Source organism: Somniosus microcephalus, chromosome 1 (assembly GCF_052327205.1).
Source record: "Somniosus microcephalus isolate GS21.2 chromosome 1, FLI_Smic_1.0, whole genome shotgun sequence".
Taxonomy (NCBI): domain Eukaryota; kingdom Metazoa; phylum Chordata; class Chondrichthyes; order Squaliformes; family Somniosidae; genus Somniosus; species Somniosus microcephalus.
The window spans coordinates 219,209,567-219,226,746 of record NC_140987.1 but is presented as its reverse complement, the minus strand read 5'-3'; positions in this window follow the sequence as shown (position 1 = coordinate 219,226,746).

Here is a 17,180-nt window from a genome sequence, read left to right as displayed (position 1 = left end):
GCTGCTCCCTGGAACTGGTCGGGCCTCGGTGCTCGCGCCGGTTTTTATACCGGGCTCCTCCTCGCCTCGCTGCTCCCTGGAACTGGTCGGGCCTCGGTGCTCGCGCCGGTTTTTATACCGGGCTCCTCCTCGCCTCGCTGCTCCCTGGAACTGGTCGGGCCTCGGTGCTCGCGCCGGTTTTTATACCGGGCTCCTCCTCGCCTCGCTGCTCCCTGGAACTGGTCGGGCCTCGGTGCTCGCGCCGGTTTTTATACCGGGCTCCTCCTCGCCTCGCTGCTCCCTGGAACTGGTCGGGCCTCGGTGCTCGCGCCGGTTTTTATACCGAGCTCCTCCTTGCCTCGCTGCTCCCTGGAACTGGTCGGGCCTCGGTGCTCGCGCTGGTTTTTATACAAGGCTCCTCCTCGCCTCGCTGCTCCCTGGAACTGGTCGGGCCTCGGTGCTCGCACCGGTTTTTATATGATTCATATGATGGCTTTTACACACAAAACATCAAATTTCACCCAAGTGACTAACCTTGTGACTATTTGTGCAGTTTCTTTCTCTTAAGCGTGCTCCTACGTGGTGCTTCCCCTGTGGCTTCAGCAGATATGGAGGCCCCTTGCTCACTTTCTTGCTGCTCCTGTCTCGACACCTTTGGCGGGTGTCCTCTGGGGTGGTGAAACTGTGTGGGCTCATCAGCAGTCTGCTGCTCCTGCGGCTGTGCAGGGGTTGAGACACCTATATCACTTGGGTGTGTACTCTGGTGGGGCTCTGACCGAGGGCTCTGCAGTGGCATGGAAGTGTGAGCACTTGGAGAGGAGCTCCCACTTCCTTGATGTCTGCCACCAACTTCCCTCTCATGGGTCAGGTCCCCCTCAGCGCTTGTAAGTGGCTTGAGAGCACCTTGCTGCACATTAGGGGGGCCATGGGGACCCGTATCTGCACTGGCAGTCCTACTCAGAGGGACTGCCATGAAGGTCTGGTTTCTTTGTTCAATAGCTGACCATCGCTCCTCCAGAGATGTCAGTCTATTCTGAACACTCACCATGTTTTCAACACTCTGGCGACTTATCTCCTCCTTGGCCATAGCTATCCTCTCCTCTACTGTAGCCATCCTTTCCACGGGGGTTGCCATCCTTTCTGTGGTGATGCGTTCATGCGCCAATGACTCCACAAAGGCTCTGCTCATGTTTGCTATGGACTCTTCAATTCGCTCCACATTCGCAGCGACCCTGGAGACAAAACCTGCCAGAGACTTCTGCATCTTTTCCTGGAGTGCCATCACCGCTGATACTGTGGATGGACACAGAGGCAGAGGGTCGACATGCAGCTGAGCCGAGCTGGCAGAGTCCTGCGCCCTCCGACTAGGACTCTCCACTGCTGTCCCTGTCTCCACCATCTGCTGATGCTCACTTGTGAGCTGTGATACACCAGGTGACAACACTACTCTATGTCCCGAAGGTCCCACCAAGGTGTGAGTGTCTGCACTGGTGCTGGATGCACTGAATTCTGCTGACGCTGCGCCCTCAGAGGTTGCAGCTTCCTCTGAGGAGTCTGGAGGCTGATGCTCTTCCTCCTGGCTAGTGGGGACAGATGGTCCTTTGGGGGAGTAAGGGAAAGAGTCAGAGATGTGATGCCAAGGTTACATGCACATTGCATATTGCAGATGATCATTAGACCATCTGTTAGAGCTTCCGAAACATTATCAGCGACTCATGCAATGTCAATGAGAGAGATGGAAAACTATTCTGTCACCAGCTTGGTGTGATGCACCCGTTTGTCCGTCCCCCACATGCGCGTCGTCCTCCAGTCCTACGATCTCCAGGACCGCCTCCTCCCAGGGGTTGAGGTGGGCTACTGATGGTGGCCCTCCTCCTGTCCTCACTCGTTCTCTTTTATTGTGAGCTCTCTTTTCCTGCAATGAGGGAGACAAGTGGAGGTTGAGTGAGAATGAAGGAGTGAGTGTAGAGAATCCATAGCATAGATGCTTAGAAGGAGACAAAGATGGAGTGAGGTGGCAAGACCAAGGGCCCTCCCTGTGTGTTGTCAGTTGTTTTCATAGCATCAGAGTGATAAGGAGTGTGAGGGCTGCATAGTCGAATAGTTAGATGAATGTGACCATAGAGAGCGAGGGAATGGGTAAGGGTGCATGGATGTCAGTATCAAATGGGATGTGAAGGAAGAGATTGCTAAAGTGAGGAAATGCAAGGTGTGGTGTATGTGCCTTTAAGAGCCCCCTGTGTACTGTAATGCCGGTAATGGCCACTCGGGCTATATAAGCCTGTATATTGTCTTGTATCTGTTAGTTCACCTCCAGACTTTGTTCAGTAAACACCTGTGAAACCAACTCCTGCCTTCCGTGTCTCTATTAACACACGGATACAACAGTGGCGACAAATTGGAAACGGACTTACCTGCAATTCGGCAGCACCTCAAGGAGATCGATTCCTCAGACGAAAGTCGAAGAAAAGCAAGAAAGAAAAAAAAAAACTGTGGTTTCACCAGCTAGCCGAGCTGGTGGCAGGTACTGCAATAATCCTTCCTGAGCGGTGGGGTGGGGCTCCATCGGCTGGCTCTGCAGCAGGGCCGAGCAGCAAAGGCGGAGGCAAACAGAGACAGAGGGGGGGAGCACTCGGGAGACGGCCAGCTCTGCAAAGCAGGTCGGCGTTCGGACCAAGCAGAGGGAGAGAAAAGTCCCAGAGAGTCCGGCGGGAACGAGTCTCCACCTGTAAATAAAAACAGCGGAAAATAGCGTTGTCAGCAGCAGCAGCGGTGGGAAAGCGCGGGAAGCACCATTTTTTTTTGCAGGGAAGAAAGGAAAGCGCGGGAAGCGCCATTTTTTTCCAGAATGCCTAAGGCTGGCAATATTAAAGCTTTCGAAAGCGATATAGAGGATTGGACCACATATGTGGAAAGAGTGGAGGTATATTGCACAGCAAATGGAATAGAAAATGATAAAAAGGCATCAGTACTTCTAAATCTAATGGGCGCAAGGACATACGGGCTGTTACGAAACTTAATCACTCCAGCCAAACCAAAGGACAAGAATTTTAAGGAGATTGTTGATACCCTACAGGAGCACTTAAACCCAACACCGCTGCTGATAGCGGAACGATTCAAATTCTTCAAGAGGAATCAGCACAAAAATGAAAGTAACGCTGATTACCTCACCGAATTAAGGAAGCTATCAGAGCACTGCCAATTCGCGGCAGAACTGGCAGATTCTCTTCAAGACAAATTCATCTGCAGTCTCCTAAGTGAAGGAACACAGAAAAGGCTACTTTCTGAGAAAGATTTGACACTGGACAAGGCTTTCAGTATGGCTTTATCATACGAAGCAGCCGCAAGAGGAGCTGCAGAGATACAGCAAAAGACACAGGACTTCGGCACCCATGAAATGACACAGGGTTTCGAGAGATGTTATCGCTGCGGCAGATCCACCCATGACCAGAGGGACTGCTGGTTCAAGGACAAAGCATGCAGGCAATGCGGAAAGATTGGACACATTGCACGTGTATGCCGATCTGGACACAAAAAATCCACGGACGGGAAAAAAATCAATAAGGAAAAGTACAGAAAGGTACAAATGATGACGGACAGTAGCTCCAAAGACCAGAAGAGCGATAGTGATTCTGGAAACAAGAGACTAAGCTGTCTCAAATTACATAATGTAATTGCCAAATAAGATTACCAGACCATTTGGGTTACCCTCACGATAGCGGGGTCCCCAGTTAAAATGGAGCTAGATACAGGATCAGCTCTGACCGTCATAAGTAGACGGGATTACGAGCGGCTATTTCTGCATATACCTTTGAAAGACACATCCATTATCTTGAAAACATATACGGGGCAGAAAGTATACCCCAAAGGGAAAATAAGGGTGCCTGTTGTATATAACGGCAAGGAAATACAGAAGTTGTATTTATACGTTCTGCAAGATGGTGGTCCACCGCTGTTGGGACGTGAATGGATCAGGAAGATACGTTTAGACTGGCACTCCATTCAGGCACTGATGGTGACCAGTAAGAAAAAAAATGATGATGACGTCATACCTGAACGATTAAAAGACATCTTGGCCAACGCCAAGGAAGTGTTTCAACAGAAACTAGGCACATTGAAAGGCATCACCGCCTCAATAAAAGTGGAAGATGCGGCAATTCCCAAGTTTTTTAAGGCAAGGCCGGTGCCATACGCAATTCGTCCAGCAGTCGAGGCAGAGCTGGAGAATTTGGAAAAGGCAGGCGTATTATCCAAGATAGATTGGAGCGAGTGGGCAACACCCATCGTCCCGGTCATGAAGAAAACGTTGAATAATGATAAATCTGAAGAACAGAGAAAAGTTCGCATCTGTGGGGACTTCAAGGTGACCGTGAACCCGGTCCTTCACACGGTACAGTATCCTCTTCCGAGGATAGAAGATATTTTCGCCTCACTATCCGGAGGGAAACGTTTCACCAAAATTGACTTGGCACAGGCATATCTATAGATGGAGGTTGAAGAGGCCTCTAAAAAGTATCTCACGATAAATACACACAAAGGCCTGTACCAGTACAATCGACTGGTTTTCGGAGTAGCATCAGCTCCAGCTATCTGGCAAAGAGTTATGGAGCAAGTCCTCCAAGCGATTCTGGGGACTCAATGCTACCTAGACGACATCATTGTAACAGGAGAAAATGACAACGAGCACCTTGCCAATTTGGAGCAGGTGCTCACTAGGCTGAGAGAACGGGGCCTACGAGCAAATCGCCCCAAGTGCGAATTTTTCCAGAAACAAATATCATATTGTGGCCACATAATTAACGAGGAAGGGTTGCATAAGTCACCTGAAAAAATTGAAGCGGTCATAAAAGCCCCAGCACCTGAAAATGTCTCACAATTAAGGTCGTTCCTGGGATTGATAAATTACTATCATAAATTTTTACCGAACTTGTCAACTCTTCTGCACCCTCTTAACGAACTGCTACAAACGGGAGTAATTTGGAAATGGAGCGAAGACTGTAAACGTGCCTTCCATAAATGCAAAGGCTTGATCACGTCCAAGGAAGTTTTGGCTCATTGCACACTCCAAGTGGCCGGAGGTAATAAAGATGTCCTCCACCACCACGGAAAAAACCATCACAGTATTAAGGACCATATTTGCCAGGAATGGGCTGCCTGAACAGATCTGTTCTGATAATGGACCGCAATTTGTGTCCGAAGAATTCAGGAAGTTCTTAAAAAACAATGGGGTTAAGCACTACACGTCCGCCCCATACCATCCCGCCACCAATGGATTGGCTGAAAGGTTTGTCCAGACCTTCAAGAAGGCCATAAAGGCCATGGGTAATGAAGACATAAAACTTCAGCATAAGGTAGATAACTTCTTGTTTGCATACAGGAATGCAACACATGTGGTTACAAGCCAAACTCCCGCCTTAATGTCCTTCAATAGAAGCCTAAGATGCCGGCTGGATTTGATCAAGCCAAACATCAGAAGGGATGTGGAGAACCGGCAATTTCAAGGCATGAATGAAAGGCCAACTAGAACCTTCCAGATAGGTCAACAAGTTTTGGCCCGGGACTACCGTACCGAGAAATGGCAGCCTGGAACTATTTGCACACGACTAGGACCGCTGATGTATACCGTGGACATTGGAGAAAGCATAATAAGGCGCCATGCTGACCAGATCATAGAGTCATCCGAAAAGGGACAACCTACACCACAACTCTATACGCCTAATGATGAAGTAGAGGTACCCATAGTATCTACCTCCGATCCGGTGATACTGGAACCAGATGAACCCGACACTGACATTCAAGCCGAATCAGCCTTGCCAAAAGAACCTACTACACCACCAGAAACTACTACACCACCGAGGCGTTATCCGGACCGAGTCAGGAAGCCTCCAGAGAGACTAACTTATAATTGATTAACTGCAGCAAATGTGTAGATTATTGTTCTTGTAACATGTTAATTAATGATTACTTAAAATATTGGGCCAGAAATTCGGGTCCAAATGCGTGGGTACGGTCTGGGTACTCATGCATCTGGCCGGTGGAAATGCCGGTGTTCAGCATGCACAGCGCATGCGGGGAACGCCGGCATTTCCAGTCCTCTGAACGAAGGGGTTCAGAGGCACAGCGCGTGCGACTGCACAGGCAGCGCTTGCGCAGTGAACTTCGTCGATTTCATTCATGGATTCAGTGAGGGTAAGTCCTTACAAGTTACACTTGAAAAAAGCATGTGTAAAGTTGTTCCAAGGCTGCGGAGGAAGATATATTTTATCGTGGAGCTTCTGAAAGGCAATATTTTTGTTTGGGAAAGGGAGGGAAGTTATTTTAAGAAATTTTAAGTAAGTTTTAAAGTTAAAAAAAATTTTTTTTAATGAGTTTTCAGAATGGTAGGTAGAAGGAGCAATTGTGGCTGTGTGAATTGAATGTGAAAATGAGTGTTCTAAAATGAGTAATGTAACATTTCCAGCACTTTTAAGAAAGAAACTTTTCATCAGTAATAAGTAATTATGTATGTATGTCCGCATATATTCCTTTACGTATATGTATGTATGTTTTATATTCCTTTACATATGTGTATGAATGTATATTTTTAATTATGATTTTCCAATAAGTTACTTTCTCTGAAAGTCATAATGAAATAATACATTCATACACATAAGTAAAGGAATATATACATAACACGCAAAGGAATATATATAGACATACATACTTTCAGAAGCTCCACGATAAGAAATATCTTCCTCCGCAGCCTCTGGAGCAACTGTACCCATGCTTTTTTCATGTGTAAGTTGTAAGGACTTGACCTCACTGAAAGCATGAATGAAAGCGGCGAATTTTACTGCGCACGCGCTGCCTGTGCAGTCGCACGCGTTCTGCCTCTGAACCCCTTCGTTCAGAGGACAGGAAATGCCGGTTTTCCCCACATGCACTGTGCATGCTGAAAACCGGCATTTCCTCCGGCCAGACGCGTAAGTACCCCAACCGTACTCGCGCATTTGGAAGGGAATTACTGGGCCAACATTTTACATGTCAATAAAATGAAAAATTTAACAATTGCACGATTTGCCCCCTCGCACCTGCGACTGAGGGTCCAAGGAGGTGCATTGCACAAGAGGTCATCGTTGTACGTATCCTCACACTGTTCCCTTTCGGGAACTGTATGAAGTGGTGGAAGGATTTATGGCCGTGATTAACGCTCATTCCGTGACCGTAACCATCTTTGAACCAGCCATTAGGGTGGTTAGTCCTATGGCGTGAGGGTTTTACGGGCTCCCACAACCCATCTGAGGGGGGGGGCCACCCACACCCACGGACGCAAGTATCCCGCTGGATGTCCACCCAGAATTTATAGTTGGAGCTCCGACTCCACTTGCCGGGACTGTCTGGAGTGGGGTTCGAAACCCTACTCCTTCTGGCCCAGCGGCAGGGATGCTTACTGCTACGCAAAAGGCCCACTCCGCACAAAAGGTGACACCCATACGTTTCCTGTGCCTTTTCCCTCCCCGTGACTGGAGCCCTATGCTGCCACTTGAAAGACCAAGCTATCATCTGCCCTTTTTGCAGCGCCTTTGACTTCTCATTACCAGTGATGAGCAGGCGCTGTGCCTCCACCTCCTTGAGGAGATTGCTGAGGTCATCATCAGTTCAATTGTGAGTTCTTTTAATGCCGTGAATTGTGCTCATTCCAGCCATTTCACTTTGCTAATCGGATTGGGCCTTTGGCATAGCGGTAGGATCCCCGCCGCTGGGCCAGATCAGGGTAGGGTTTCGAACCCTGCTCCAGACAGTCCCGGCAAGTGGAGTCGGAGCTCCGGCTCTAAATTCTGGGTTGACATCCAGTGGGATATTTGCATCCGTGGGTGTGGGTAGCCCCCCCTCCTTGTATAGCTTGTGGGAGCCCGTAAAACCCTCCCGCCATAGGACTAACCGTCCTAATGGCTGGTTCAAAGATGGTTACGGTCACGGAATGAGCGTTAATCATGGCCATAAATCCTTCCACCACTTCATACAGTTCCCCAAAGGGAACAGTGTGAAGACACGTATGACGACGACATTGCTAAATAAATAAATGGAATTTAAAAAATTCTTTTAGGGCTTTTAAAAGTCTTTAAATTGCTTTAATTCTGTTTAAAACTACTTCAGATTCTTCAAAATAATGTAAACGTTTTTAAAAGTTTATAAAAGTTACCAAAATCTTCAAAAAACTTCCAAAAACCTATTTAAACTGCTGCTTTGCATGTAAAAATGCTTAGCAGCTTGGCAGAAACATTGGGGGCGTGTCCTGTTAAACTGAGACCTCAAGGGGCGTGTCTCAGTTGCACAGCGCGCTACAGGCTTCGCGCTGGCTGCACTCCTGGGCGGCGTGACGTCATACGCTGCCCGGGATTCTTCTTTTTCAAAATCGAATTCCAGGCGTCCCTGGAGGTCAACGGCCAGCGCGTCGGGTAAGTGCATATCAGGGGCTTGCACGCGCGGCAAGCCCCCGATCTGAATTTCTGGCCCATTATGTACTGGTTGTCTAAAAGGGGAGGAATTGTGGTGTATGTGCCTTTAAGAGCCCCCTGTGTACTGTAATGCCGGTAATGGCCACTCGGGCTATATAAGCCTGTATATTGTCTTGTATCTGTTAGTTCACCTCCAGACTTTGTTCAGTAAACACCTGTGAAACCAACTCCTGCCTTCCGTGTCTCTACTAACACATGGATACAACACAAGGGGATCAGATTGAGAGTGATGGGGAACTCATACTCACTTTTCCAGTGCGCTGAAGGTCATGAAATCTCTTCCTGCACTGTATTCAGGTTCTGCGGGTAGCCGATAAGGAGTTGACCTCCCCTGCTACTTGCTGCCACACAGCCTTTGTCTGCTGGGGAGGCTTCTTCCTCCCTGATGAAGGGAAGAGCTCCTCCTTGTGAGATCTTGCTCCCTCCACTAAAGCCTACAGGGCAACGTCGTCGAACCTGGGAGCAGCCCTAGATCTGTCACTGGCCATTGTGACTCCAGGTTCCTCTAACAGTAAATGCCAAAAGGTTGGCAGCCTGCAGAAGAAGCAAGGCTTGTTGCAGACCTTAAATGCAGCAGCAATAATGATGTCATAATATGCAACTTTCTGACTGGAAATACTCATTTGCCATGGGTTCCCACACGCTGGAACTCAATTGGGCAATTAAGTTAAAATTGCATCAATCTCCCACATCGAATTGGATTCGCGTGGGTAACACGAAATGTGGATTACACGACACCAACCCGCACCTGAATGAAAATCCAGCCCGTTGTGTGGGGCACTGGCGTTTAACTCTGGCACCTGGCTTCAAGTCCAACCCTTATTGATCAGACAATATCCTAAATATGTTTAAGCAATCACAATCTAAATAAATCCAAAATGTAAAACTACCCACAGCTTTGGAATTGGCATGATTTACACAATAATCTATCACTAAATCTATCATACACGGTGTAGGAAATGAAAATATCTATCGAAGGTTGTACTATTCCGAGGTAAGAGACCAGTGTTTATGCCATGCCTGACCAGGGAGTGCTTGATACTGTCACTGTCACTGCATACAAAGAACAAAGCGAGAAAGCATTTAATTCCACCGAGTTGTCATCTCCAACTAAAGACTCAGTAATTTATTTTATATGTGTTTGTTGTGAAACAGGTATAAAGAGCATCTTAAAAAAGTGTGTTTTTTTTAAACAGCTAGATGTTTTTAGATAGATCTGCTTTAGAATCTTTCAAAGGAATTAACCTGCAAAATAAGTAATCTGCTTATTTTAGTAATTTAAATCAAATCCAGTTTGTATTGATTTTTTTAAGAGTTACGTATTCATTTTCTAATTCTGTTTAAATATTTCAGACATGATATTCGAGGGCTGATTCCCCAATCCTGAGGGCATTGACCCCAGTTTTGTGATGTACATCTGCGCTGCTGTGCTGATAGAGTAGGAAGGTGACCTAATTGGATGCATAATCATAAATATGCTCCCCACGCGTTTTCCACAAGCGTAGGGAGCACCATGGCAGAAGGTGGGCAGGGAAATCTGAAATGCAGCTGCTCTTGACCGGAGCTGAGCGGCGGACCTGCGAGAGGCACAGAGTCAGGGAGAGGAGGATAAAACGAGCGCGGAGAGGAGGCCTGGGACCGGAGCTGAGCAGCGGACCTGCGAGAGGCACAGAGTCAGGGAGAGGAGGATAAAACGAGCGCGGAGAGGAGGCCTGGGACCGGAGCTGAGCGGCGGACCTGCGAGAGGCACAGAGTCAGCGAGAGGAGAGAGAGAAGTAAAAAGTAATCGATGTGTGATGTCACCAGAAAGCAGGTAAGTGATTGGTTGGTAAGTATTTCTCTCTTTCTCGCTTGTTTCCAAACTTAAATTTTGTGGTTTATAGTTTCTAGGGTCTCTGTTGTGTAGCGGGGACTGCTGGCAAACAAGGGCCCTTGAGTATATCATTTAATTGTAGTGTAATTGGTGGGATTGATTTGATTTAATTTAATTTGAATTAATTAAAGGGTAAGTCATGGCAGTACAGCTTGGCGCCGTGGTATGCTCCTCCTGCACTATGTGGAAAATCAGGGACACTTCCTGTGTCCCTGACGACCATGTGTGCGGGAAGTGTATCCAGCTGCAGCTACTGGCAGACCGCATTGCGGCGTTGGAGCTGCGAATGGATACATACTGGAATGTTCGCAATGCTGAGGACATTGTGGATAGCACGTTTAATGAGTTGGTCACACCACAGGTAAAGGCTGCACAGGCAGGAAGGGAATGGGTGACCGCCAGGCAGAGTAGTAGGTGCAGGCAGGTAGTGCAGGGGTCCCCTGTGGCCATCCCCCTCTCAAACAGATATACCACTTTGGATATTGTTGAGGGAGATGGCTTATCAGGGGAAGACAGCAGCAGCCAACTTCCTGGCAATGTGGGTGGTTCTGCTGCACAGGACGTGAGGAAAAAGAGTGGGAGAGCTATAGTAATAGGGGATTCTATTGTAGGGGAATTAGATAGTTGTTTCTGCGGCCACAAACAAGACTCCAGGATGGTATGTTGCCTCCCTGGTGCAAGGGTCAAGGATGTCTCGGAGCGGCTGCTGAGCATTTTGGAAGGGGAGGGTTGTCGTGGTGCATATAGGTACCAACGATATAGGTAAAAAACGGGATGAGGTCCTAAAAGCTGAATATAGGGAGTTAGGAGGTAAATTAAAAAATAGGACCTCAAAGGTAGTAATCTCAGGATTGCTACCAGTGCCACGTGCTAGTCAGAGTAGAAATAGAAGGATATTTCAGATGAATACGTGGCTAGAGGAATGGTGCAAGGGGGAGGGATTCAAATTCCTGGGACTTTCTGGGGGAGGTGGGACCAGTACAAACTGGATGGTTTGCACCTGGGCAGGACCGGGACCGATGTCCTAGGGGGAGTGTTTGCTAGTGCTGTGGGGGAGGGTTTAAACTAAAATGGCAGGGGGTTGGGAACCTGTGCAGGGGGACAGAGGAAAGGGAAACAAGGATAGAAGCAAAAGACAGGAAGGAGAAGAGCAAAAGTGGCAGTCAGAGAAATCAAGGGTGTAAATCAAACATGGCCAAAGTAAATAATAATTCTAAAAGGTCTAATAGTGTTAAAAAAACAAGCCTGAAGGCTTTGTTTCTTAATGCGAGGAGCATTCGTAATAAGGTGGATGAATTAGCTGCACAAATAGATGTAAACGGATATGATATGATTGGGATTACGGAAACATGGCTCCAGGGTGACCAAGGCTGGGAACTCAACATCCAGGGGTATTCAATATTCAGGAAAGACAGACAAAAAGGAAAAGGAGGTGGGGTAGCATTGCTGGTTAAAGAGGAGATTAACACAATTGTAAGGAAGGATATTAGCTCTGATGATGTGGAATCTGTATGGGTAGAGCTGAGAAATACCAAGGGGCAGAAATCATTAGTGGGAGTTGTATACAGACCCCCAAACAGTAATGCGGAGGTTGGGGATGGCATTAAACGGGAAATTAGAGATGTATGCAATAAGGGCACAGCAGTTATCATGGGTGACTTTAATATACATATAGTTTGGGCTAACCAAATTAGTAACAATACTGTGGAGGAGGAATTCCTGGAGTGTATACGGGATGGTTTCCTGGACCAATATGTCGAGGAGCCAACTAGGGATCAGGCCATCTTAGACTGGGTATTATGTAATGAGAAAGGAATAATTAGCAATCTTGTTGTGCGACGCCCCTTGGGGCGGAGCGATCATAATATGATAGAATTCTTCATTAAGATGGAGAGTGAAGTAGTTGACTCAGAGACTAGGGTCCTGAATTTAAATAAAGGAAACTATGATGGTATGAGGCGCGAGTTGGGTAGGATTGATTGGGGAATGTTACTCAAAGGGTTGACGGTGGATAGGCAATGGCAACGATTCCACCACAGACCCAATTCACGTACGAACCAGGGTCAAGCAAGGCTGTGTCATTGCACCAACGCTCTTCTCAATCTTCCTTGCTGCAATGCTCCATCTCAGCCTCAGTAAGCTCCCCACTGGAGTGGAGCTAATTTACAGAACAAACGGGAAACTGTTCAACCTCCATCGCCTCCAATCCAGATCCAAGGTCAACCCATCCTCTGTCATCGAATTACAGTATGCAGACAATACTTGCGTCTGCGCTCACTCGGAGGTCAATACACGGCGCTGTAAAAATAGCTGACGTGTCCCTACGGGGAGTAAGCATTCCATTGTACTAGTACATATATGGCAAATAAAATTGAATTGAATTGAATTGAACTCCAAACCATCGTAAACACCTTCACCGAAGCATACGAGAGCATGGGCCTTACACTAAACATCCGTAAGACAAAGGTCCTCTACCAACCTGCCCCCGCCACACAGTGCTGCCCCCCAATTATCAAAATCTATGACAAGGCCTTGGACAACGTGGACCACTTTCCATACCTCAGGAGCCTACTGTCAACAAGGGCAGACGTTGACGACGAAGTCGAACACCGCCTTCAATGTGCCAGTGCAGCCTTCGGTCACCTGAGGAAGAGAGTGTTTGAAGACCAGGACCTCAAACCCGGCACTAAGCTCATGGTCTACAGGGCAGCAGTGATACCTGCCCTGCTGTATGGCTCAGAGACATGGACCATGTACAGCAGGCACCTCAAAGCACTGGAGAGGTACCACCAACGCTGCCTCCGCAAGATCCTGCAAATCCATTGGCAGGATAGGAGCACCAACGTCAGTGTTCTTGCTCAGGCCAACATCCCCAGCATCGAAGCTCTGACCATGCTCAATCAGCTCCGATGGACGGGTCACATTGTCCGCATGCCCGATACGAGACTCCCAAAACAAGCGCTCTACTCGGAGCTCCGGCATGGCAAGAGAGCCCCAGGATGGCAGAGGAAACACTTCAAGGACACCCTGAAAGCCTCCTTGAAAAAGTGTAACATCCCCACCGACACCTGGGAATCCCTGGCCCAAGACCGCACAAAGTGGAGGAGAAGCATCCGGGAAGGCGCCGAACACCTCGAGTCTCTTTGCTGGGAGCAAGCGGAAGCCAAGCGCAGGCAGCGCAAGGAGCGCACGTCAACCCAAGCACCCCACCCACACGCCCCTTCAACCACCGCCTGCCCCACCTGTGACAGAGACTGTAGGTCCCGCTTTGGACTCATCAGTCACTTGCAAACTCATTTTTAATGTGGAAGCAAGTTGTCCTCGGTTCCGAGGGACTGCCTAAGAAGAAGAGGAATGGCAAACATTCAAAGACCGCATGGATGAACTACAGAATTTGTTCATCCCTGTTTGACATAAAAATAAAAATAAAAAGGTGACTCAACCGTGGCTAACAAGGGAAATTAGGGATAGCATAAGATCCAAAGAGAGGACATATAAATTGGCCTGAAAAAGCAGTAAACCTGAGGATTGGGAGCAGTTTAGGATTCAGCAAAGGAGGACAAAGGGATTAATTAAGATGGGGAAAATAGAGTATGAGAGTAAGCTTGCAAGGAACATAAAAACTGACTGTAAAAGCTTCTATAGATATGTGAAGAGAAAATGATTGGTGAAGTCAAGTATAGGTCCCTTGCAGTCAGAATCAGGGGAATTTATAATGGGGAACAAAGAAATGGCAGACCAATTAATTACATACTTTGGTTCTGTCTTCACAAAGGAGGACACAAATAACCTCCCAGAGATGTCAGGGAACTTAGGGTCTAATGAGAGGGAGGAACTGAATGAAATCAGTATTTGTAGGGAAATGGTGTTAGGGAAATTGACGGGATTGAAGGCCGATAAATCCCCAGGGCCTGATAATCTACATCCTAGGGGACTTAAGGAAGTGGCCCTAGAAATAGTAGATGCATTGCTGGTCATCTTCCAAAATTCTATAGATTCTGGAATAGTTCCCATGGATTGGAGGGTAGCTAATGTTACCCCACTGTTCAAAAAAGGTGATAGAGAGAAAATGGGGAATTATAGACCAGTAAGCCTAACATCGGTAGTGGGAAAAATGCTAGAGTCCATTATAAAAGATGTAATAGCAGAGCACTTGGAAAACAGTGACAGGATCGGACAAAGTCAACATGGATTTACAAAAGGTAAATCGTGTTTGACTAATCTACTGGAATTTTTTGAGGATGTAACTGGTAGAATAGATAAGGGAGAACCACTGGATCTGGTGTATTTAGACTTTCAGAAGGCTTGCAACAAGGTCCCACATAAGAGATTAGCATGTAAATTTAAGGCACATGGGATTGGAGGCAAGGTACTGACTTGGATAGAGAAGTGGTTGGCAGACAGGAAGCAAAGAGTTGGGATAAACGAGTCTTTTTCCGAGTGGCAGGCAGTGACTAGTGGGGTACCACAGGGGTCGGTCCTAGGACCCCAGCTATTCACAATATATATTAATGATCTAGATGAGGGAACTAGATGTAATATCTCCAGGTTTGCAGATGACACAAAGCTGGGTGGGCGTGTGTGCTGTGAGGAGAATGCCGAGAAACTCCAGTATGATTTGGACAGGTTGGGTGATTGGGCAGATGCATGGCAGATGCAGTATAATGTGGATAAATGCGAGGTTATCAACTTTGGTGGCAAAAACAGGAAGGCAGATTATTTTCTGAACGGCAATAGATTGGGAGAAGGGGAAGTGCAACGAGACCTGGGTGTCCTTGTGCACCAGTAGCTGAAGGTAAGCATGCAGGTGCAGCAGGCGGTTAAGAAGGCAAATGATATGTTGGCCTTCGTAGCGAGAGGGTTCGAGTACAGGAACAAGGATGTCTTGCTGCAGTTGTACAGGGCCTTGGTGAGACCACACCTTGAGTATTGTGTGCAGTTTTGGTCGCCTCTTCTGAGGAAGGATGTTCTTGCCATGGAGGGAGTGCAGCGAAGATTTACCAGACTGATACCTGGGATGGCAGGAATGACGTATGAGGAGAGATTGGGTCGATTGAGCTTATACTCGCTGGAGTTTAGAAGAATGAGAGGGGATCTCATTGAAACTTATAAAATTCTAACAGGACTAGACAGACTAGATGCAGGAAGGATATTTCCGATGGCCGGGGAGTCCAGAACCAGAGGTCACAGTCTAAGGATAAGGGGTAAGCCATTTAGGACAGAGATGAGGAGGAATTTCTTCTCCCAGAGAGTGGTGAACCTGTGGAATTCTCTACCACAGAAGGCAGTTGAGGTCAATTCATTAAATATATTCAAGAAGGAGTTAGATATATTTCTTAAGGCTAAAGGGATCAAGGGGTATGGGGAGAAAGCAGGGACTGGGTACTGAGTTTGGATGATCAGCCATGATCTCATTAAATGGCGGAGCAGGCTCGAGGGGCCGAATGGCCTACTCCTGCTCCTATCTTCTATGTCTATGTCTATGTCTATGAAGGGCAGCTAATTTTTTTGCAGGCTGACTGTTGTGACTGTCACTTACCCCCACCCTCCCAAACCACAGTGGTGGCCTGATCGTTGTCATCAAGTCCCACTTTGGCCTCTCTGCATACCCCTCTGTAAGATGTCTGCTTGGATACGGTGTGGTCGGGAGCAGGGAGAACAGGAAAAGCGGTGTTAGCAAAGGAAGTTGCACGGATGGTCTCATTCTTAGTGATGAAGAAATTCATGAGTTCTTCACACTTTGTGTTGGATAGGTTCGAGGAAGGCAGGGTAATGCGGGTGGTAAAGGAGACAAAGAAATAGTCAGAGATAATCTGTTGACCAAGATCTCAGAGATGGAAAGGTGAGATGGCAAGGTGGAGGGGTAGCTGTAGATGTGGGTGGAAGCATTTATGTTTACTGCTGTTGATTGCTAAACTGCCCTCAACACCCTGGCTCCCACCAGATGACTTACTATCTTCCACGCCTGCCATTGGCCTGGTGCAGTTCCAGTCTTTAATTCCTTAAGTCCCAGAATTGTAAAAATGCCACGAGTGGCATGGTCATTCATCGCCAGGTCTGGCTTGACCACATTAAATACTACTGTGCCTTGGTCTCCTCCACCACACGCTACGATTATCCCAGAGGGCAAGGACAACACACAGCTCCTGGTTCTGTGCTGTAACATTCTATGATTCCTTTTCTCCATTAATGAAATGCCTCCTCAAACCCCTTTGCCTTCTCCCTTCCCCCCTCACCTCCAACACAAAATGCGAAGAACTCATGAATTCACTAAGAATTCGACCATCTGTGCAACTTCCTTTGCTAACACCGCTTTTCCTGTTCTCCCTGTTCCCAACCACACCGTATCCAAACAGACATCCCAGACCCCCCATCCCCTGTCACTCTGTAGTTTTTCTCCTTGGCTCATTCTCCTCCAAGCACACTGAAACCCATCTCTAACCTCCATTTACCATTAAGGTATTAAGGTCCTTGAACATATTGTCACCTCCTACCTCTGTGTCCATCTCTCCTAAAACTACTTGTTTGAATCCTTTTAGTCTGGCTCACAGCACTTAGGGCTAGAAATCCATTATAGCCAAGAAATGGGCAGTGTGAATGTTTAAGCAGCGCCAGTTGAAAATCGTCTAGGCTGCACGCAAAACTTGTCCTCACTCCTCATTAAAATGATTGCAGCCATGATTCTAGTCTAAAAGCTCAAGCTCATTGGCGTACACTGAAAAGATGGACCAATATTGGGGACAGTCTAAACGTAAGTAATGATTGCCACAGTCTTTTTTCAATACTTAAAGGGGAGGTTCCTTGATGCTGCAACACCTCATTCTCAGCAT